This window comes from Pagrus pagrus, assembly GCF_965226575.1.
Source record: "Pagrus pagrus genome assembly, chromosome: 3".
NCBI lineage: Eukaryota > Metazoa > Chordata > Actinopteri > Spariformes > Sparidae > Pagrus > Pagrus pagrus.
In genome coordinates this window covers 9,685,526-9,708,936 of record NC_140187.1, presented here as the reverse complement: position 1 = coordinate 9,708,936, position 23,411 = coordinate 9,685,526, and the positions used below count along the sequence as shown (strand labels likewise).

At 40.2% G+C, this 23,411-nt stretch overlaps 1 protein-coding gene across 1 annotated transcript in view; it reads left to right on the top strand.

Moving 5' to 3' along the window:
• The window catches only part of tafa3a (TAFA chemokine like family member 3a), a 100,864-nt gene that overhangs the window by 59,927 nt on the left and 17,526 nt on the right, over positions 1-23,411 (top strand). The window lies entirely within an intron of this gene.

The window sequence follows — 23,411 nt, the reverse complement described above, 5'->3', positions numbered from 1 at the left end:
TCTTCGTCGTTAATGTGTTTTTGTTGAAAATAATTGGTGACTTTTGACTTCCAGGAGGAAAGACAGCAGCAGGAATGTTTATGTTTATGGTGACCAAAACAGGTATTTTAAGCCAAAACTTGATCTTTTCCTGTCCCTGACCAAGTGGGTTTTGTGCCCTAAACCTAACACGATCATAAGCACAGCTTTGTCACAACATAAATTAAGAAAACTGAACCTAAATAAACATAAAGTTGCAACATAAAGAAATATCTGTGGTTTATAGAAACATACATTGCCAACAGTTATTCTGGTGACTGGGTTATAATACAAGAAAGCCTCATTAAATGATTAAAAACAAGCCGGGGAAGATGAAAGCAATTTAATCTCCTAAAACAACTAATTATATGTTTTTACAGCCATTTATTATACCACGAGCAACAAGACCCATCTCAATAAAACATAACAGGATGAAGTTATACTGCATCAGTAAATTCTCACACATCGCGCGTAGGTTGATTCAGGTGAATTACAGTTGAGTTCTCTCACTGATTGCATTCTGGATAAATTGGTACAGCAGTCGCAGTGTGTCATGACCAGTTCTTTACAGCCCGGGTCAGCTGCATGCGCTGGCCACAGGTCACCTCACTGACTTTTTAAAAAGAAACCGATATAATTAGATGAGCTCTCTTTGTTTCTCTGCTCGCCAGCAAGGCAAAGATGTACTGTAAGGTTTTGTGCACATGGGAATTCAGCAGTTTAGCCATGCAAGTGAAGCATGAGATGGAAAAAGTAATACCAGTACAGTTAGTGTGTGTGTGTGTGTGTGTGTGTGTGTGTGTGTGTGTGTGTGGCAGGGGACAAGACCTTTCAAAGAGATTTCCGTTTCTGAGGAGATAGCCTGATCCCTGGGCGTATCGGTAGAAACTGTGACTACACATTGATATAATGAGCCGTATTCCACTGGAGGACAAACAGCACACAATGGCTGGAGGGAAACGGCTCCGCGTTGGCTGAAAACAATAAGAATGACCAGCACAAGACTTTGATAGGGCATCAAAATCCAGGGCCATGACTGGATAGACTGCACGGGGAGAGGATGCTCGTTATATGAAACAAGCATGTGCCTTCGTCGAACGCGTTTCAAACCAAGTTAGAGGCAGAAGAGGAAAATGATGTGACTTCACAAGCTGCTGAATAATTTGAACATTTAATAGCTTCATCTCAGTATCACCTGTGGAGAGACTGCAAGACATGGAAGGCAGTTGAATGTTTAAGAGTTAGATTATACATGTTATATATGTGTTAGTAATGTGTTTTTTAAATTGATTGGCCAGAGGTGGGCAGCACTGAATTTAAAAGTCAGATATTTGGCTAATTTTTATTTCATATCATTCTTTAATGTTTAAAAAAACTTACCATCGATTGCTGCAGCACCCTCTGTTTGAATGCTCCAGTTTAGGGCCTGTCTCTTTAAGACCCCTTTCTAGTTTGCTCTGATTGGTCAGCTCTCACATGCTTGAGCAGGCACTGCTCACTGTTTATGTATATACCAATTTACAGTATGTAATTTGTCCCTTTTCCAATGTGAACACACAGTCACAGTCAAACCGTTACAGTGCACAACTGTACAATATACAGTAGATTTGGGATGCGGTGTGTTTATTATGCACCGTTTATTTAATGTAAAAGCATTTAACAGCAACAGTCACCCTATTCCTCATGAATACAAACAAGAAACATGAAGTAAAACATTATAAAGTAAGTGGACATCCGTGTTCACTTTGGGAAATGCTCTTTCCTGCTTCAACATGACAGTTTCCCCCTGCAGACAGTGAGGTCTGTAAAGAAATGGTTTTCTGAGTTTAGCGCAGAAGAGTTTGGTCGGCTCAGAGCCCCGACCTCAACCACTCTCAACACCTTTGAGATGAACTCGAGTGCTGACTGTGAGCCGAGCCTTATCGGCCGACATCAGTGACCGGCCACACTAATGCTGTCGTTGCTGAATGGGAGAAAATCCCTGCAGCCGGGCTCCAAATCCTTCTCAAGAGGAGCGGAGGCTTTTAACGCAGCATATGAATGGTCTGAGCTTCAGGTGTTCAACTGTCACATCTCTGTAATGTGTAATGATCAGGTGTCCACATATTTTTGGCCACTGTAGTCCCAAAAAGATGTTGTGGTGAAATATTTGCAATTTCACAGCCTGGCCATTTATCGTATCCAATATTCAGCTTTTTTTCCTGATTATTTTTAGAATCTTTTTTTTTTGTGTGTTTTTTGCATCCAATTGTTCTGTTGTCATTCACACTGGGGAAGTTGGGGACATGTCCCCACCACTTTTCGAAATGACTTTTTAAAAGCATGATGAAAAAATGAAAAAAATCTGCAATTTATTTTGCCTACAATCTCACATTTTGAAAATCGCTGCGAGATGATTTTTTTTCACGTGAGCCCTTATGTCCCCTCCGCTTTTCAACACAAAGTGGCAGTTGTCGATAAATAAATAAATTTAAAAAGTAAACTTTGGCTCTGATACAGCATGCCATATGCAAAGCAACTAGTAGCTAAAGTTTTACTATAAATGTAGCGGTCTGAAAAGTACAATATTTATAAAGGTCGAATACGTAGGATTGCCCAAGCTGTTTGTAAATGCACCAGAAAGATACGACGTCAAATCCAGAGCACAGCAACAAACTGATAAAATAAGAAAATGTCTCTGCAGATACGAGACACTAACACGCCTTTGCTCCCATTCCAGTCTCCCACTCTGTCTGTTACCATCTTGTTGTGTCTTGCGAAATCAGCACGACACAAAACAGAAATAATCCATAATTCCCCTCAAACGCATTAAAACAAAAGTAATAAGCTTGTTTTGAAAATGTAAGGAGCAGAAAGTACAGATATTTGTGTTAAAATGTCTCATCTCATCTCATTCTCTTGTCCGCTATATCCCTATTGGGGTCGCTGACCCGAAGGCCAGGGTACACCCCTGGATGAGACCCTCTGATGGCAGAGGCTGCCCTGCAAGGTGCCAACTGCGCATCAGGAGCAGTTTAGGGGTTCAGCATCTTGCTCAAGGATGCTTCGGCATGTAGCTCAGTTCCGCCCAGGGGAGCCGGGGTTCGAGCCAGCGACCTTCTGGTGGCTGGTCACCTGCTCTACCCACTGAGCTACAGCCGCCCCTTTAAACTGTAGCAAGTAAAAATAAAAAGATGTCAGAAATATAAATACTCAAGTACAAATATCTCAAAATTGTGCTTAAGTACATGAGTAAATCTACTAAGTTACATTCCATCACTGCTTTTGGCTGTAGTATTTTTTTTTCTCACTCCACATCATTGATGAGAAACCACATGTCACCTTCGTGTGTGATAGTCAAATCAATACAGTCAGTATTTTCTGAATTTACTTGATGATTGTAGACTGACAGTGGAGTCGTAAATCCCCCTGCTTTGACTGCAAACATGTTGGATAAACCACTTAATCTTGGGGCTTACATCTCTGTCTCTTTGGTTTTGCATTTGTCCCCGCTCTTGTGGCTTGTGCACTTATTCCTGTGATTTATTAGGAGAGAGAGAGAGAGACAGAGAAGGGGCCAGCGCAAGTAGCCCGGCCCCGTTCTCCCCGGGCTGCGCTGACACTTTGGTAATCACGCAGCCTGTCCCTGAGCTACGGAGGTCAAGTCAAGGTAGGCCCAATAAACAAACCTCCTTAGCCCCTCTGTTTATTGAGGTGGGGGCTTCGCCAAAGCAATTGAACCTTTCACCACAGCCTGACTGGAGCACGCTGAGCTCACAGCGCGCACGCATAACCCCTGTAATAAGACCACTGCATCCCCCAGAGCACCATCTGCATTCATTAGCTAGTCATGAAAGAGTGGAAGAGGAAGAGGAAGGGCGAGAGAGCAGAGTGGTCTGGAGAGAGAGCGAGTGTGATAACAAGTACCTCACGGCTGTACAATTTGTTTTGGCCCTGTCGATAGTATTTAGACTGATGATGCGACCGGGTCAAATAGCACCCTCATTACTCAGCTCTTTAGATACTTGGATACTTTTTTTTTTCTTTTTTAAAGCAGTAACTCACTCCGCCTCATTTAAAAAACAGTAATCTAGCTCGCTGTGGTTTGTTGGTCAGTGTCCGCAAGGGGCAAACGCTGGGATGTGGCAGAGAGGAAAGCAGGCGTGAAAAACACATTTCCCACCGAGGCTGTGTGACGCAACGTGGCAGCAGCTCCTTCTTCTTGAGATTAAGAAGAAAAAAAAAGAAAAAAAAGGCTCTAAGCAGCGCCGTTTACAGGTCGTATACTCTGTTACATTTTTAAATACGAGGCATTAAGCCACATGGCTCGTGGATAGCTCCACAAATTGGTATGAGAATGACTTTTGGAGCTCAGGTTTACGCTGGGTTTAAATCAAGGTCCCGTTCTATATTCACACACACACAAGGGGCCGAGCTGCCTTATTAATAAGATGAAACTGTGCACTCTCATTTGAATTCAGTGGAATATTTCCATATTTGCTTATGGTGGAGACTTTCTAAAAACTGTGACGCACTCTAATGGCTCATTCTCAGGCTGATTTTAATGCTTCAGGGGATATTTTTTGGGTATTTTATGCAAATTGGCTTCTACTTTTTCCCCCCCTCTTCATTTTCAGTGTTTCACATTAGGAACAAACTGATTATCTCGAGACCCAAATTAATGACAGAATCCAACATAGACTTTTATAATTTTTTTGCCTGATGTCAACTGTTTTTTTCTCTCCCCACTGTCCCAGTCAGCTTATTATTTATTTATTTGGAAAAGATACATATAGTTTTGTCACGTTAATAAAATTTGTAACTCAAAATATGCTTACGAGATGAATTAGGATTGTTTCTCTGTGACCGCCTGGGGGGGAAAAGGCTGTGCAGAGAGCTCTTCATGCTTGATGTGTTTTGATGAGGACCAGGCAGCAGCAGAGTCCTTTTTTTGTGTGTCTAAAGGCTTAGATTATTTTAGAAATTCAAAATAATATAATTTGTGACAGCCCAACTTTGAAAAGCTCTGGGGTTGATTTGGTTATTGTGCTTTGAACAATGGATTTTTTTGTGTGTGTTCAGAATGTCCCAGTAAATAAATATTAATCAGAAAATTACTAGATAATTGAAAAAGAAAATTATTATTTTATACTGCACGGTAGTCTCCTCATTTCTTTTCTCTTTGTTCGCTGTCTGTGTAGCCTGAAAACAGACCTGACAAAATGTTGTAAAAGTTAACCAGATAAGTCAAAAATAAAATAAAAGCAGATACATTACATTCATCTCAACTTGACATGGACTTATTTTTATTGTAACAAGCTGGTTATTACAAACTGTATTATGAATTGAATATTAATATTTTTATATTCAAAGTTTTAATTAAAAAAGCGATTTCAATAAAGTCGGGACACTTTGGTTCTTCTCACTTTATGAGTTGCAGACATCACATTCATAATAAGTCTGCTATATTTAGAAAAAACAATAAAGTTTAGCAGTTTGAACATCAGATATCTTGTCTTCGTCCTGTATTCATTTAGTATAGGTCAAAATAGATTTACAATTCATTGCATTATATTTTTATTCATGTTTTACGCATTATCCCAACTTTTTTGGACTTGGGGTTGTATTATTTTAGGCTGTATATGCCTTGGACACACCTTATTGCCTTGGAGGAAATATAATCACTGCCAGAGGAAAAGAAGCATCAGACAAATTGTGCCTCATTGCAAACCAGCCACTGCTTTTAGTCAACGTTCCTTACGTCAGTTAGTGTCTCATTTATAAGTTCAGTGACACAAATCAAGGCAAAAGAATTAAAATGAGGAAACATTTTGACGAGTGGACTCTGCATTTCCTCCATCATTTCTCATCAGAAGCTTCAGTACATGGGTTCCTCTAGTTTACTGGCCTGTAAGGACTCCTGTAATGCAGTATATGTACTGTATCTCAATTTCTGTTGTTGTGTGGTAGCATACATCCGCCTGCTGCACACTCCACACAGCAGGTCAGCGTGGAACCCTTGCCCAGGGGTAGCATGACATTATATCAAGCGGCGGCGGAGCAGGTCACCCCCACCCTGGGGACGTGCGGGGATGCGGCTGCGCAGCATTCATCCTGACATTTGGAGAGCAGGTGGACGACACAATGGTGGACGGAGATAGCGAGTAGAGGGAGATTGAGATGGAGATGTGGGGCTGTTTGAGATGCACTGTGGGGATGACAGGGGTCAGCTCGCCCCATCTCCCGGTGGCAGCTACCGAGATTAGAAAACCATCAAACGTCCTCTGCTATACGCATCTGAATGGCAGCTGTATAGATGAGCCATGAGTGGCTGCGTGTGGCCTTGGTTGTATCCTCTGTGTGTGTGGTTGTGTAGCCAGCGGAGGGGAGCAGGGGTATAGTGTATGTGCTGAGAGAATGTCAATAGTTTTATTCTCATGCTGAGTGGAAATCAGAGTTCACTGCAGCGCTTGTCCTTTTTTTTATGAGTGTAATGTTGTGGTGATAAAAATTAGGAAAGTGTTTTTATATCTTTTTATATCTCTACTGCGAGTTTTAAAGGAAATTTTGGTTTCATGAAACTAGAGCCCTTTTTTTGATTCTTTATATACTGTACTGTATATCGAGCAGATACATTATCAGCTGTAAGGAAATTATAATGAATAGAGCCGATAATACAAAGCCGAATCGGTCTATCAACATAACAAAGGCAGCATCTACATACTGCGACACAGTTGGTGGCGGTATGTACCATTAAAGTTGTTTTTGTGATCTGCTAGTAAACAAAGAGAAAGAGAAGAAATCGCAGCACCCTGTTGTTGGGCTCATGGCATAAAACGAAGTGTGGACTACAGAGCCAAACATGTCGTCACTGGTGTGGAGGCAACATGATTGCAATTTAAAATACGTGTTCGAAAAGGGTTCAGACAGGAGGGAAAAACATCTCTGAGTGCTAACAAATCTTATCAGAGCTTTGAAATATTAAATCATCCATCTTTGCTCACAACATCAGGTATCTTAATTGCTAATAATGTTAGGGCCAGCACAAAACAAACAGTTGGCTCTGACTAGCAACATATAAAGAGGATGCCGTACCCAAGAACAAGTTTGCAAAAATAAATTATATTTATTTACAAATGGTACCAGAATAAACTATGCGTCTGGAGGCCCAGCCAAAATGAACAAAAGGATGGGGGAAGACTGGGCCAGCCACAGCGCTGTAGGCTTTAAGACCCAAACCTTACCTCCATAAATTAAACTAACAAACAAAGCCATGAGAACAGTACTCCCAGACCCCCATCCTCAAAAGAAAGCAAAACACCAACTGAGGAAGAAGACAGAAACAGCCTAAGTCAGGATTGTGGAAGAATGAGCTCCTTCTCCTCCAACCTGCCTTAGATATGGTGCAGGGTCTAATCACCTGATCAGAAGCACCTGAGAGTGTGGAGAGGAGGAAGAGAGAAAACACAGAAGGGGGGAGTGTGTAACAATGATAACACTACAATCACCAAGTGAATTGGCAAGAATTGGGAACACAGAAACACAAGCAGTGAGAGGATAAGAGGGGTTTGAGACAAACCCTGGGGAGAGCTGAAGTTATGAGAAACAGGAAACAAAGGTAATTGGTACAATTATTTCCCAACTCTGTGTTGTGAACATCACAGCTTACAGGCCGACTTCATCATCCTACTTTTTCCTCATGTACATAAACTCAAATTATACTCTTCTATTCTACATGTTGTGCACATACAGTAGCTGCAAGAGTCAGTGTAATGTAATTTTATCTAACTGGCCATGTCCGCTCAGATGGAGACCACACTGACTGTGTGTGGACTGAAAAGTTTAACTGTAAATATATATAGCAAAGTCTTTACAGTAAGTGTGTTTGAACAGCTTTCTTCTGCAATGAGGGAATATTACCAATGTTCGAATGTAACACGCTCACTTTGGTTTGCACTTGTACTGCGAACCAACTTTTATTTTTTTGGTCGAAAAGCTCTAATAGGTTCAAAATTAGGTGCACAAACTAGATCAGAACCAGTTCCAGTTAGTGGAAAAGGGGTATAAATCAAGTCCACAGCCTTATCAGTCCCTACACTGTACATTTTTAAAGTTGACTTTACTTAAAACATTTTCACGAACCTGATTACCTCAGAATCACCACGTAAAATAGCCCATTAAATTTAAGTTGTACAAGTTAAAAAGCTTTAACTGCTTAAAATCATAAGTCTACTTTACTTGGTAATTATGAGGGAATCAGTTTCTCAGCACAGAGATCAACATGTTTGCCATTTATCCATTATTTTATTTTAAGTTATGTATTTTGACTTCTCTGACTCGCATGTGCAACGCTTGTTGTTAAGGTGTTACAAACATTTAAAAGGTGTTACAAACATTTGTTTATTTAACACCGAAAGAAAAATAGGCCTAAAAATGGAAATCCCAGTTTTAGATAATTCGGATAAATGTATGTCTTGTATAAAAAAGCCTTTGTTTGATACTGTCTGTGAATACAGTGTTATAGAAATGATTGCCAAAATGCAACTCGTAGCGCAAATCTTGCTCGATCTTTGTATCTGCACTCTGCCTGTGGTAAGGTCAGGTCACATCTGATCTGTGTTTTCAAGCAAAAGCTGACCTGGACAATAGCTCAGAGCACAGTCTGTCTCTGTGTCTCATTGTGGCTGATAGGAGCCATACTGTGTCAGAGTCAGATCCGCCGACAGTCTTCTATCTCCATTCCCTCTCTAATTACAGCTCAAATGTAAACCCATTATCCCTCGCCACATTATGAGTTACCTCTAGCTATTCTGAAACTCACAGAAATTTGGATTTTTTGGATTTTGATAGGAATCGAAGGGAAAGCCTGGTGATAACGATTTAAGCTGATGAATGCAATTAGTGGAGAAGTGCTAACAGCATGGCTGTAATTGGGTCTTACAAACTAAAAGCCTGCCCTTACCCAGCAATTAGAGCAACCTCGTTTAAAGTTAGTCAATTGTACTGCTGTTAATGGTCCATGCTTGGTTAAAGCTTAACACGGGGAGGTACAGTCCCCTTTCAAATTGGCCACGGATGCATGCCTCGTCAGTCTTTCTGTGCTCTGTGTTAAAATTTTAATGTGTGGAAGAATTTTTTGAGGTGGTGGATTTGTTAGTGATGGTGATTCACTGCTTTACAGACTGTGTTATACGAGAGGCTGTTTGATGCATGTCGCTAATTAACATTAACTTTGGAATAAGCGGCTTGTTACAATTTATGTGTCATAAAGAGGAATAGTGCCATCGTTCAGCTTCCAAACATATTGTTCCAAACACATCCCGCTGTTATTAAAGGGGAAGCTGTAAACAAATAACTCGGATGAGTTTTCATTTTCAAAGGTATGAATAATCAGCTCATGTTGCTGTCAGTAGGATTAAGATCGCTAATCATTTGACTGACTTAAATGGTGTATAGACAGATTATTTAAATCAGCGAGCTCACGGTGAAATCGACATGAATATAGAAATCAATAGAGACCAGAGAAAGGTCATCCTCCGACATTTTTCCAATTCGTATGCGCACAAAATGTTCTCATCCTCATGAATGTTTAGCTTTGCACTTTCTTTACTCGACCATAAGTGTTGTGTGTGTGTAACACAAAAATGTAAATTATTTGTTGACCTATCGCTTAATTTGAATGCAATTTGATTTTTTCAAATTGATTGATCAAAAGATTGATTTTGTTGAGTTTTATTGTTTTTTCCTTGAACGTGGACACACTGATGTTCGCAATTTATGACCTCTTAGAAGACTTGGAAGACTATTTCTGTGTTCTTGTTGGCTGCTGTCAGAGTTCATCAGTATCAATCACATGTCAAATGCACTATACATCTCACTGAGATGAATTTGATGTGTAACAGTCCAGTTGCCAGGATAAAATAATGGCAGCCAAGCACTATATTGGCATTTCTACAAAACGTGTCATATCACGTTCATACACTTATGACCTGACTTTCACATCAGGGAACCACTGGACGTTTTTTGCATTTCGACATGTGTAAGAATGACACCTTTGGATATTTTTAATGACCTCAGAACAATTTCCAGCCGTGTGTCTGGCAACAAAAATGAACATTTTTGACGGTAGGTTGGGACATCTCCACCTGCGTTTCTGGCAACAAAACAGGGTGTTTTTAATGAGACCTCATCTCCAGTGGCGTATGTATTTTAAGCCAAAACATGATGTTTTCCTAACACTTACCATGCCTAAATCAGCACATAAGCACAATGTTGTCACAACATTAAAATAGAAAATTGAACCGAAGGAAACATAAAGTTGCAAAAGGAAGAAATGCAAAGTTTGAACATATCTGTGGTTTGCAGAAATGCACATTACCAACAATCAGCTTGTTATTTGGGTTGGTTCTAAATGGTAAAAAGAAACTGGTGATTAAAGAATTAAAGATTAAATGATTGTATCACATCAATAGCTGTGCACTCTTCCCTTACTGTCCCCCCTGCAAGATAGCATCTCAAAGGTGCATTTTCTATCAGAGGTTGTCTAGTACTTAGCAAGAAAGGACAAGTTCTCCATTCTGTCCTATATTACTGTATTACTGTACAGAGGTCACATTTTCTGTTTGAGCAAATATAAAGTGTCTCTTAAAGTGCTATAATATAATGTGTTGAGATACTTTTTATTTCGTTGCTTAACTATGGAGGATATTTCTGTTGCTGTTCGTGAACGCGCCATTCAAAGTTGGCCCCTCCTCCATGGCTCTCTGAGACAGAGACAGAGAGAGAGCAGCAGTGGTCGTGCGAGCTAGAGAGTGAATGAAGAGAGGGAGTGATATAAGCGAGAACAAAGTAGTGACTCAGAGAAATAAACCACAAAATACACACACCACCTCCACACAACCCTCCAACCTGTCAGTTATTTGCCTTTGTGCCCTGCTTGTACTGAATGTGTGTAGCTCAGCCCCACCCTCAGTCAAACAGACACACATGCCTGCAGCTCTTGATACATCTATATCGGACTGAGAGCAGAGGAAAGACACGGACACAGAAATGTGGTTGCTACATGCTCATAGTCCCATCCGCACAAACTGCCACTGTTATTGGCTGGTTGACTGTGTCCAAACAGAGAAAATACAAAGAAAACTAAAGGATTTATAGGAGGACGGAGTCTTTGCAGATACAGACACTACTACACACTTCTAATAGGTCATAAGTGATGATTAAGAGGGAAAATCCTGCAAAGTTCACCTTAAAGCAAGATAGAACAGAGACAAAAAAGTGTACAGGAAATAACTTACACATTGATAGACTGGAAGGTTTGTACGATAATATGTCACTTAGGTGATTCTCTTCACCCTCCTAATTTCTTTCAGTGAAGTAGTAGCACCATGTGTACCAGCATGGAGTCGCAGATTATACTTCTCTGATGTCTGCATTCAGAGAGTATATTGAGCTCAAACATATTGGATGATCCTGTAAGTAGGCTGTAAGAATTGTACATGTCAAGGCTTAAGTTGAGTTCTGTTACGCTAAGTGCTCCACAAATGGTGTTTTCTGGAGCGCACAGTGTACGTCTATAGAGTGTATCACAGCAGTTTTTAATAGTGTCAGAGAAGCAGGCAGGGATGTCTGAGACATGATGGAAACAGAGGCAGACAGGTGCAGCCATACTTAGAGAAGTCTGAGACGTGTTAGTGCAGAACCCTTCAGAATTAGGACAGAAACAAAGACAGGCAAAGATCAAACACGGGGCACACTTACATCCAGCAGTGCAACCTGAACACATATTTTAATATGCACCGTCAAGTTCACTACAATAGGGCGTCCTAAACTAGTGCATCGAAGTCCAACGTACGCCGTTTTCATATAAAGCAGGTGACACAGCGGTAATGGTCAGTACTGATGGTCGGTCCAGATTGTCTGGAAGTTTGAGTTGTGTACAAATTCCGTCTAAACCACCATTATTGACTCACAGACCTGATCTGAGCTGCCCCTATCTTATCAAACATTTTTGATATTTACAACCTGATGTCTCGACGGTTCCTGTGGTGCGCGGGGATTACAGACTTCAAAGAGCAACGGCTACCTGCTGAGTTTATAGTGAGTTCAGGCCAAAGAATCATAAATAAAAGGCAGAAAGGCGCAAGAAACGTCTTTTTGGTATGCTCCGAGTCACAAGTTACAAAAGGTGAAATGCTGGTTGATTAATTATGAATCAATCCTTTGAACATGAAAAGACTTAAGTGTGAGTAGCAGTATCCAAATTAGTGTAACTCAAAGCGCCCGATTGGTAGTCATGTCAATTAATTCATAGAGCACATTTCAAACCAAAACACACTGACACACGCTTGACAGAGAAGTTGGGAAAGAGACACAATAGTAGTTAAATTAAGATATATTCAGTGTGACTTACACTCTCCGAGGAAGTCATTATCGCTGAGGTCCATCGTGATTGAACGTCCCCTTAGAATTCATACAAAAAAAACCCTCCTTCTAAATCCAGAACTTGCCAAAGATTCATCACATTTTTAAGTTGTATTGAGTATCAAAGGAATCCAGTGAAAGCGGTCTGTACATTCATTGATACGTTGCAAACAGGACCTGCTAATAGCCAATTCGGCATACTTTTATTCATGACAAAATGCCATACTCACTGAGTTAGTGGCAACATTACGTTTCCTGTTTGCATCCCCCAACGCGTTACGAGAACTGTTGGGAAAAACAGCCGTCTGATGGGGGCAGATCTAAAAACAATTCTGGGCAAGAGAACAATATAACAGCTTGCTTGCGGACATGTAACGTGTTCATCATGATCAATTGAAATTCATCCTGTGGCTTTTCTTTTTCCCTCCATGGGCTGCTTGTTGTAGCTCTGTTGTCATTAAGACCATTGAAGGCTTTCCAACAGCCCGTCTTCTGTCTCTAAATTGGCACATAGCATTAGTCAAAGATGTCTGTGAACATGTCGGGAAAGTTTAATGTCCTCTCTAAACGCTAATTCTCTGTACTTACTATTACAGATTTGTAGCCCCCCAATCGTAAATATAACACATTTGCCTTAACAACTGTCCCCTGAAACCTCTCCTCCATGCCGTTTGATAATATAAATTCTAACAGACATTTATGAGCGCTCATCTGTAGTCAGGCGATGTTGAGAAGGAAGTCGTCAGCCGTTCAGCCTTGGGTAGTTTCCTTTTTTATTTTAAAGTAATGCTGCGCTATGGCCTCATAGTTATTCACTAAAGGCTGAATACTGACTGAATAAAGTGAAATATAAGCTTCTAAAATGCACTCTATCAATTGCTTCCCTCCATCTTCTGGCTGCGCTCCATGACTTTTCGCCTTCTGGCTCACATCTCCCCAGGAATGAAGTGCAGCGCCGAGTGTCCACATCGGACCATAAAAACAGCAACCGAGGCTGAGCATCAACTTTATGTGAATGGACTGGAGCATAAAATGTAATGGGTGGAACCATTGGAGTTCTCCTGAAATGGCTTTTTTTTTTAAAAGGTTTGTCGACATATTTTTCAGCAAGATGGTCTATTAAAAAGAGGAACATTTATATTGAGCTGTCAGGGGGTGGACAGGTCAGATGCTCCTTTAATAGTGTCCTCAGGCGGCCTGCAATTCAACAGGGGATCAGTGCCGGTGGCTGCCTCAGCACTAACAAGATAATATTGTTTTCCAGGGCGGGGTTTGATTTAGAGAAACTGGCTAAATATACCTCTCATTTAGCAACATTGTTAATGTAATTACATGACAGTCGGATTTAGAGGAGAATAATCTCTCAAGCTCAGCTTTGAGTAATTTGAAGCAAACCTTTTTCAGACTGTGCTTGTTGCTCCACTTTCAACGCTGTCCATCGTCTCCTCCGTCTAATGAAGACGGATCTGTCTGCGGCTCAGATCATTGTGGTTCTGTCATTGTTACAGAAATGTACAGTTTAACCGGGGACCCTCGTCCCATTTTAGTTGAACAATGCTCCATGTTTCATGACACTGTGCCTGTCACTCCACTCTGAAAGGCATCAGTGGAATCGGCTCAAGATGAAAAACATGGGAATCCGGTCGGAGAGCAGAGATGGCAGCCGTTTAGAGAAGACATGACATCTGCTTGACAGTTAACCAGCATGTGTGCATGTCAGATGAGAGACCAGAGACAGGAGGAGAGGATCTCCAGTTTCTCTTTTGTCTGCCTCTGTGGAGACCAAAGTAGTCATGGTGAAGCCAGACACAGAGCGCAGACACTTAAAGGAAATACACTTCCAGGCATATTTTTAATATTATGTCATCCAAGGCTGTTGTAAACAATGCATCTAAAGTATATAACAAAGCAAAGTCAATTGCGATTCACTCAAAATAAATGAAATGAAGGAACAGAGAGAATGTTAGAGATTCTCTCTGTTCCCGAGGCTCCCCCACGGTTAAACAGTAAGCTGAAGCATTTACCATAGCAACCAAATCTCTGTAAAAAGTTTAGTTCATGTACAGCTAATTTGTATTCAGATAGTTGTTTGTATTATTTACTGTGTAAAGTACTTGGTTAAGGTTGAGGAAAGATCTTCGTGAGATGGAACCCATCGAGTTTTTAAAATATTTAAACAAAACCATGATCTTTAACTTTAAAGCTGTCTTGTGGAGTTTTGCAGGTAAACACAGTTATGTTTCAGTTTTGCTCACTATGTATATCCTTCAGAGCGGCCAGGAGAAATGAAAAGGTCCAATGAATACGGCCTGTTTTATAAAGTATGAGTGTGAGTTTTCATCAGAAAAGCAGGCATATAGGTCGACTCTGCAAGCTCCTGGCACAGTTCTGTAGAGTGTCAGTATTTGACAACCTGTGAATAAGACTCATCAATCAGCTATCTTTTTCCTGAGGGTTACATACCGTTGCTTTGAGATACAGCACGAATAAAACGTATGTACATAACTTAATATGCTGAAGTAATACACTCATTTTAACCAAAACTATGAGACATACTCTTCAGAGATGTCAGAGATGTTCCGGAGAATGTTTATTGATGAGGAGAGGGTTCACTCGTAGGGGAAAAACTAAACTGAACTAAACTGATAACATTGCCAAAGATCCATGATTAATTTAGTTGAGAAGATGGTTTACTCTGGACAGGCTTGAGACCCCAGCTTTGTAACAAAGTGAATATTTATCCTTTGTTGTTTATTGTTGAAAGCTGGCATTTTTGTTTTTGGTGAATATTATTTGAATTGTTTAACCTTAACCTGCAAAAATTCACCAAAATAAAGTCAAGCTATTGTTTTAAAAATCTTTTTAAAGAAGAATTTTAAAAATGTTACTGACAGTCATCAGGGCATACAAGTCTAAATCTAACAATAGCATAGCTGTCAGTGGTGAAATTTCCGTATTGTGGATTTGGAGACACCCCTGGTATTGTTAAAAAACAAAAATGTTGTTATTATTGCTTACATTTTGCTTTTTCCCTCCACTGGGGCTGCCAGGATATCCTTGAGGCACTGCAAACCCTTGTGTATGTCCTTCTGCGCGCAACAAGAGACACAAATGAAATTAAAACAAAACAGGCACCCACTCATCAAAACATTGCTCCTTCACACTGCTAATGGTCAAAAACTCCACAGGCCTTTTAGCCCTTTAAGCGGATGCAAGACTCAGACTCCAGTCTCCGGTGTCTAAATCCTTTATGTGCTTTATGTGCCCAGCGCTTCAACCGGACCTCCTCCCTTTTAGCCTGGCTGACTTCCTGCATCGGAAAAGCATTTAGATATTCTCCAAAACATATTTGGCAAGGCATTTTAGTGTAAACAAAATTTGTAGAGGGAAGGGTTGGCAATGAGCGCTATCGATTCCTGTCATGAATGTTTTCTCTCAGTCTTCCATGACCTTCAACCAAGTGTTTATTCTGAAAAGACAGGAAAATAGTGTGAGGTGCTGTATGTGCTAATGAAACGGGATAATGTAGGCTACTGTAGCCCCACTTGTCCTCATGTAAGATTCATTTTATGCCTTCAAGTAGTGTTGTGAGAGGAACATTTCACTTTTTACATACACAGTCAAATTGGTAAGAATTTTAATCAATTTTGCCTCTTCTTCAGAAACTGATTGCTGAAAAAATATTCCCAGTAGCACAGAATAACTAAAAGCCCTTCTTTGCCAGGTTGCATGAGAATGCTGATATGAGATTATTTTGAAATAATTTATTTCTTTCCTTTTCATATTGTTCGTGAATCAGAAATAAGTCAAGATAAGACAGTGTAGAGACACTTTGCAGTTTCTGCTAGTAAAACCAAACAAGACCTGCAAAACAAATAAAACTTAACCAATAGTTAACATTCACTGTACACAACACATGAGTCAAAGCAAAATACTTCCTCTGGTAGTGGATCATAAAATCAAATGGTACTAAAAGCTAGACTTTAAGTTTTATTTATCAATATTTAAAGAATGTCTCCAAATCTAAATGCAAGTCACACTACATGTAGTTATATACAGTCATTGGATACATGTGCCAGAAACCTGTAGAAACATTGCACTTTGTCTTCATGCGATGTTAAGATGAGATGATGAAAAATGCACATACGGTGTTGTCAGCTAAACGTGGCAGAAAATGATATGAGATGAAATGAGAAAAAGACTGTAATAGTTCTCTGATGGTGTGCCTGAACATCCCTTATTACATTTTCTGTGCTGTCTCGAGAATGAGTAACCGTGTCAGGACAACAGTTTCTCTGCAGAAAGGGCTCTGAGCCTGTGTATAAGTCTTTTTCTGCCTCTCTGCTGCTGCTGCCGCCGCTGTCCCTGGGTTTAATAACTTCAGTAGCCTTTCACTTATAAGGCTGTATGATTCCTTGAGGGACTCCAATTGATCAGTCAGTGGTGGGCTCTAACATCTTGGCAGCCAGATGAATGGTACTGACATGGACTTCATCTAAACCACTAAAGCATACACTTGGGAAATGTGAGAGCCCACTCATCTGTTTCTATGTTCTTTCTCTCTAAAGATCACTCTGTAAGTAAAAGATTAAAAAAAATAACATAAGTCCTGCTGGCTGGAAACTGACCTAAGAGAGTAAAGACTGATGAGCAAGCAAAACTCACATTTTATGTTAGTAATGATCTCAAAAGCTTCATGTTGCTTTTGGGTCGTGATTGGCTTGTGTCTTGGTTTTGGGTGCTCAGTAATGTAACGTGCTGTACAACTTCTCTTACAGCTCTCCAAAAAACTTTAAACTAATTATCCAGCAAGTCTTCAAAAGTACAGGATAAGAGCCATATTATGGTTTTATGATCAGTTGGGACGATAATGTTTTTTGTAGAGAGTAAAATCTTATCTTGACCAATAAGAAGAAGAAGAACAGGCAGGTTGAGGCATACTGGAATTTTCCTTTAAACTAAACTCCCGACGTTTGTCTCAGACGTGGGCTCGTATCTTTGGTCTTGCTCAGCCTTATTGTCAGCTCAGCAGGTTTACAGCTGGGTGGAAATGAGTCAGTCTTTTCTGAATATGGTAATCCCATTAAACATTGGTCTTGTGAGATTTCCCTTTCTGTTTCCCACCAGGCGAGAGAAATGAATGTTTCATAAACCGATACCTCAGTGATTTTTTGGATCGCTGCCACATTAACAAACTTTAAAACGTGGCCATTTGAATCGTTTCACCTGGAACTACTTTTAATCTCCACTCACATTTCCTTTTTAATGAGTGCTTTGGCTGTGTGAAGCTGGCAGCGACTACAGGATCCTCTTTACTTGGAAAATATGCAGCAGTTCGTTGTTGTTCAGCATGTGGAAGCTTTTGAGTTGAACCAAAATGGGTTATCGGTATCTGGAGCAAACAGTGCGATTTGAATCATTACTAATTCATAAGGTGTCTCCATTGTATGGCCTACAAACTCTGTTTTTATGGCTGCTGCTGTTTCTGCGGTCTGGGCCTGTGGCCAGGACGTGACTCTGTTTTCAGTGTTTTGATCTGCCTCTGCAATTGCCGACTGGAAAAGGCCGACTGGCAGCACGATGCATGAACCGGATTGAAACAGAAAAATACACGCTGTACTGTATGTTTTGCTCTCCCTCCTCTGCGGTGAAAGCCTTTCTAAAGCCGCACTTGTTGCCTCACGCCTCAGTAGATAAAGAAGTTTGTTTCCTGTCAGGCCGATACATCTGTTCATGTCAACGAGGCGGTCAGAAGTAGCGTGTGATTTGATGTTAATTCGACTGAGCATTTTTGTGCGCTCGATTCGGCCTCCCATGATTTCTGCACTACAGATGACTAGTTCCCCGACTGCTGTGTGTTTTATAAGTGACTCCCTGTAAATCGCTGTGTACCACGTTTAATTATTAACATGTTTATACTGTAATGTACTTCAGCAATTATGTTTCTTTCTTCCATGCAATCTCAGCTTGTTGAGTAGGCGTGAAGATGTGCTGGAGTGCAGCTGATAACAGTATAAATGCTGGTTGTGATTCACAGCATATGGACCCCTCTGTGTTTCATAACCCAGTCATTAAAAAAGAAATCATATTGCGCTTCCTATTTTGCCCTTATCGGTGTTTTAGTTGCTCTTGATGTCAGTAAATGAGCATCAGAGTGGTGCAGCTAACCATGAAATCGCCTTTTCTGAATATTTCCCTGTCTGAGGTGAGGTTACAGGTCATTGATATTTACGACTTTGTGTCTTCTCTTATTTGTCATGCAGCAGTCCCTGAATGAATTTAAAACCTTTATGTTTACTGAGCACCTCGAGGAAAACTCAGTAGATTTCACTGTACTCTGCACATTGTACAAATTATAGATGACCTTTACTTTTCTGGGTGCATAATGATGCACTAAAGCTTTAAAGAAGTCAAAGGGGCGGCTGTGGCTCAGGGGTAGAGCCAGTGTCTTGTTATCGGAAGGTCACTGGTTTGATTCCCCTGGTCTGCATGTCTGCATGTCCTTGGGCAAGATACTGAACCCCGAACTGCTCCTGATGTGCTGGTCGGCACCTTGCATGGCAGCCACCACCATCAGTGTATGCATGAACGAATTACTGTAAGTTGCTTTGGACAAAAGCGTCTGCTAAATGCCCTAAATGTAAGTTATGTTTAAATTCGTGGCACAACACTGATTTTTTATGTATTTGATTTTTTTAATAGTACTGTAATTACTCATAATGATATTCAGGAGGCTGTGACGTTAATGCAATGGTAGGAGGCCACGTTCAGTAGTTGAATGTTATCAATAACACCTTTAAATATAAAACTGCAGCTAGTTAGCTTAGCTTAGAAAAGACAGGAAACAGTGGCAGACCGTTAGCCTGGCTCTGTCCAAAGGTAACAAGGTTCACATGGAGGCTCCACCTCTGAAGCTCAATGATTAACAGGTTAGCTACATCGTCTTTGTTCAGTCTGTACAAAAAACTGTCTAATGCTAAAACTTTATGGATTGTATAATGGAAGGTATAATCACTTTTAGTTAATATAGATTATGTTTTGACATTTCTTATCGACTAACACACATATGTATTTGTCTTTTCTATGCTTTGCTAATATATGGCTCCAGCTGTGATACCATCTGTGATGTGGGAACAGCACACTTCCTGCAGCTGGGGACACGCTTCTGCTTTTGAAAAGTGTTGATTGGGTTTCTCAGGTTGTACCTGTTAAATATGAATGTAGATGCTTTAAGATGGTTCTGCATAATGCTTTCCGTTTGTAGTCGTTAAAGATTGCCACGGATGTTTTATCATCTGTCCCTAGTCCACTAAGACTAGAGCCATCACACGTTACTTAAAAACAAGAAATAATTCTGAGTGGCGTAAGAGGTCTCAGGTAGAGATATGCAAGATTAAATGTTGCTATCTTTGTTAGTCGGCGCTATAAATACTAGTCAGGTGAATCATTAAATTTGATTTATGTACACATTTAAAATACATATAATTTGCGAAATGTTGCCTTTTCTTTCTTCACCTGTTGCGTCTCAGATGTATTTATGTATTTGCTAAGCGACTGTGGTCACCGAACGACAATGCATCAAGGTTTTGTTGTGTTGAGTATTGTTTTCAATAATTGTTATTTGTTAAGGTTTATTCAGTGAGTTTTTTTTGCAGGATGTTCTTAATGACCGGTGCACAGGCCGCATTTCAGCAGCATTTGAAGTAAATACAACTTTGTTACCAAAGAATGTGCTTCATGGTTTTAAGTGGTTCTCATACACAATATTTTTTCAGAAAATGTTTAACCTTATGAATCAAATTTTGACTTCTTTTTTGTTCTTACTTTTAGACTTGTCGACTAGTCAAAGTCTAAACTTTTATTTTAATTAGTAGTTGTCACAATTCACACAAAAGGAGGCAGGCAGGTTGAAAACAAAAGGGGAAGCTTTAACGACCTGAGTCTAAAATCAAAAAGTGTGAAAAATAAATTGGCTGGCGACAAAAACTGGCAACAAAGACATGCAAAGGAAAATATAAAAGTAATAAAAAGAACTGAGGACAAACCAGAAAACCACTGGGAACACACTGGGGAAAGGGAACGGGAACAGGAGAAACAGGAAAACCAACAAGGAATGAGGGAACAACACAAGCTTAAATAAAAATCTTAACTAACGAGGGGACGAGGTGCAGGTGGAGAGACACTGGGAACAGGGCTGATGTGAGACAGATGAGCACAGGAACACATCGGGAAACAGAAGACTGGGAACACTGGTGAGCAGGCAGTAGAAAGGATATACCTACAAAATAAAATAGGAATTCAACAAACCAAAAAACCCAAACCACCCCTTCTCACTGATACATTTTTCCTTGTTTCAGAAATTATTGAGAAATTCAGAAAATTGTCGCACAAAAAAAAAAAATTACTCTCTTCTGGGAATTCATACTGTATATACCTATAATTTCACCTCAATCACAGACTCTTTTTAGGACTCAATAATAGACCTGTAATAGACGTTCGGTTGAGTTGTTTTTTTGCACAGTTACCTCCTCAGTGTCAAGATGACAAGTGAAACATCCTGTTCATTATATCTGGCACATGAGATATTTCTGATTCTGGCTCGTGAAGTCTCCCTGTCAGCATTCGGCTGAACGCTGTGCTTCTGTTTTTCATGTATCCCCTGTTGTGCTTCTATCACTGTATCTCGTGCTTGACTGGCCAGGTGAGGCTGATACAGCCGGTCGTGCTGACAGTTGGAACAGTGTGTTGATTTTGATGCCTCGCTACCTGCGTGTTGGATCAATTGTTTGATTGGTGCAGAAGCTGAACGCAACCGGTGGCTTTGTTCTAACCTGCATGATTAGTTCTTTGAAAGGACAACAGGAGAGCACTTTACCCCCAGTCACCGGCAGCGAGTTTCAGTACAGAAATGAATGTACAGCGCTGCCCCATGAGGTTCAGTCACCAGAGGCATTTCTCAAGGGGCTCTCTGAGCTGGGACCTGATTTATTTTGAGTTATAAGAAAACTTGCATCCTACTTTTAATGTATATGTGACCTATAAAAGTGATGTTTTTTTTGTTTTTTTTCCAAAACACTGTTCAGAATAAGAAAATGGATTTAATGTCAGAAGGACCTTGGCTGTATTATCAGTAGTATAATTATTTTCAAAAATCTCACTTTTTTACAAAATTCGTTAAGGTTCAAGGTTATTTGCCATTCTACAACACAGGGTTGTACAATGAAATGCAAATGGTTGTCCACAGAGAAACTATTTTTTATTGTGGACTGTTGAGGATGACTTCAGGAGTCACCTGAGAAAAGAAGCTGCTTTGTAGTCTGGTGGTGTGGAAGCGGATACGTCTGTATCTTTTGTCAGATGGCAGCAGTGTGAGCAGACTGTGGCTGGGGTGGGCGTTGTCTTTAAGTATCCTTTGGGCTCTGTGTATACATCCCACCTCACTGGTATCATGCAATGTGCATAAAATTGGTACCATGGATTTTCAGGAGGTTTCAGTCACCTGCTTCAGAGCCTTCCCTTCCCGGGCCGTGCACAAATTAACCTTCTTGCGTTTCCTGAAAAGGAAGCAGAGCCTTTTCTGATCTTTCTTTTTGTCACAGGTGTGACAGATTCTCTGTGATGTTAACTCCCAGGCACCTACTGTAAAGCTATGTTCAGACTTATTGTAGATCAGATTGTATCCAGATTCATTTTAGGCAGTCTGGACAGCAGAATATCACATTAAATGATCCGACCCAACACACATCCGGAGGTAGTTTGAAATGTGATTCTGGAGCCTGGATTCTGCTCAGCCGCTCTAATTAACTTCCGTCTCTGTGGATTTGACGTTGTTGTTCTTTGTCTTGCTGTGAGTGACACAAGAGATGCTTTGCAATCAGATATGAGCGGACAGAGCTTCCAGACTGAGATGCATCTGTAGAAATCCAATTTGAATATCATTTAAAACCTCCTCCAAATGTGGTTTGGATCCGATTTGCAAAAATCACATTTCATGTGTTTTTTTGCCGTCCAGACTTCCTAAAATCAATCTGGATACAATCTGGATATGCCAAAAACCGGATTTGAGCTGGTGGTCTGAACATTTTGTTGACACTGGGCCATAGATTGTTGTTTGTATAATCAGCGGTATAAATGTGATCCACTCAAATCACTGTATTTTTATTTTATTGTGGGTGAATGACTGGCAACTGTTGAATTTAACATATTCTGTCCCACATTTCTTTATGTAACAGTTGGAACATGAAAGCATGATTTTGAAAACAAAAGGCCGACCAAATTTAAGAATACAAATTTACCCATGAACATATAATAAATAAAGTCAAGGGAAATGATTCTCTTTCTTCTGCCTGCCTCTTGTCATCGTGTTCGCCAACTGCCACATAGTAACCATGTTATAAAGTCAAGGAGAGTGCAGCCGCCAGTGTGACAGGTAAAGTAAGCAAACTGGAAGGAGAGTGCATCTGTCAGCTCCGTCTTTTTGTGTGTCAGGGGATTCACACATTGCAAGGCCTTATTGATAAATGCCCTGTACCCTCATTAAAGAAATCAATGTTTATATTTCACCATGAACTAATTGACAGTGCTGTCTGTGGTTCACAGTGTTTGACACACAGCGGGGTTATAAATGTGATAACTGATTGCTTGTCAGAAGCAGAAGCAGACATATTTTTCAACCAGTTGTTTGGAGCCACCAGTGAGAGTTTGTGTAGATGATTTGGTTTTAATGCAGCTGTTACAGAAACAAACAAGAAGTCTCATTCCTGTTTATTTAGAAACAAGAATGAGACTAGTTTTATTATAAGTGATTTGACCCCTTAGTATTAGGTTTTTAACCGGCTTGTAATTTACACTGAACAACAACTGAAATTAGCCTTTTTAATCTTATTTTATGACAAATGAAAATCACTTACAGCGCTGGCAGCCACATTTGATTATTTCAGGCAAAACCAATTCTTCTATTTAAAATGCTTTAAATTTGATTGGGTGAAACT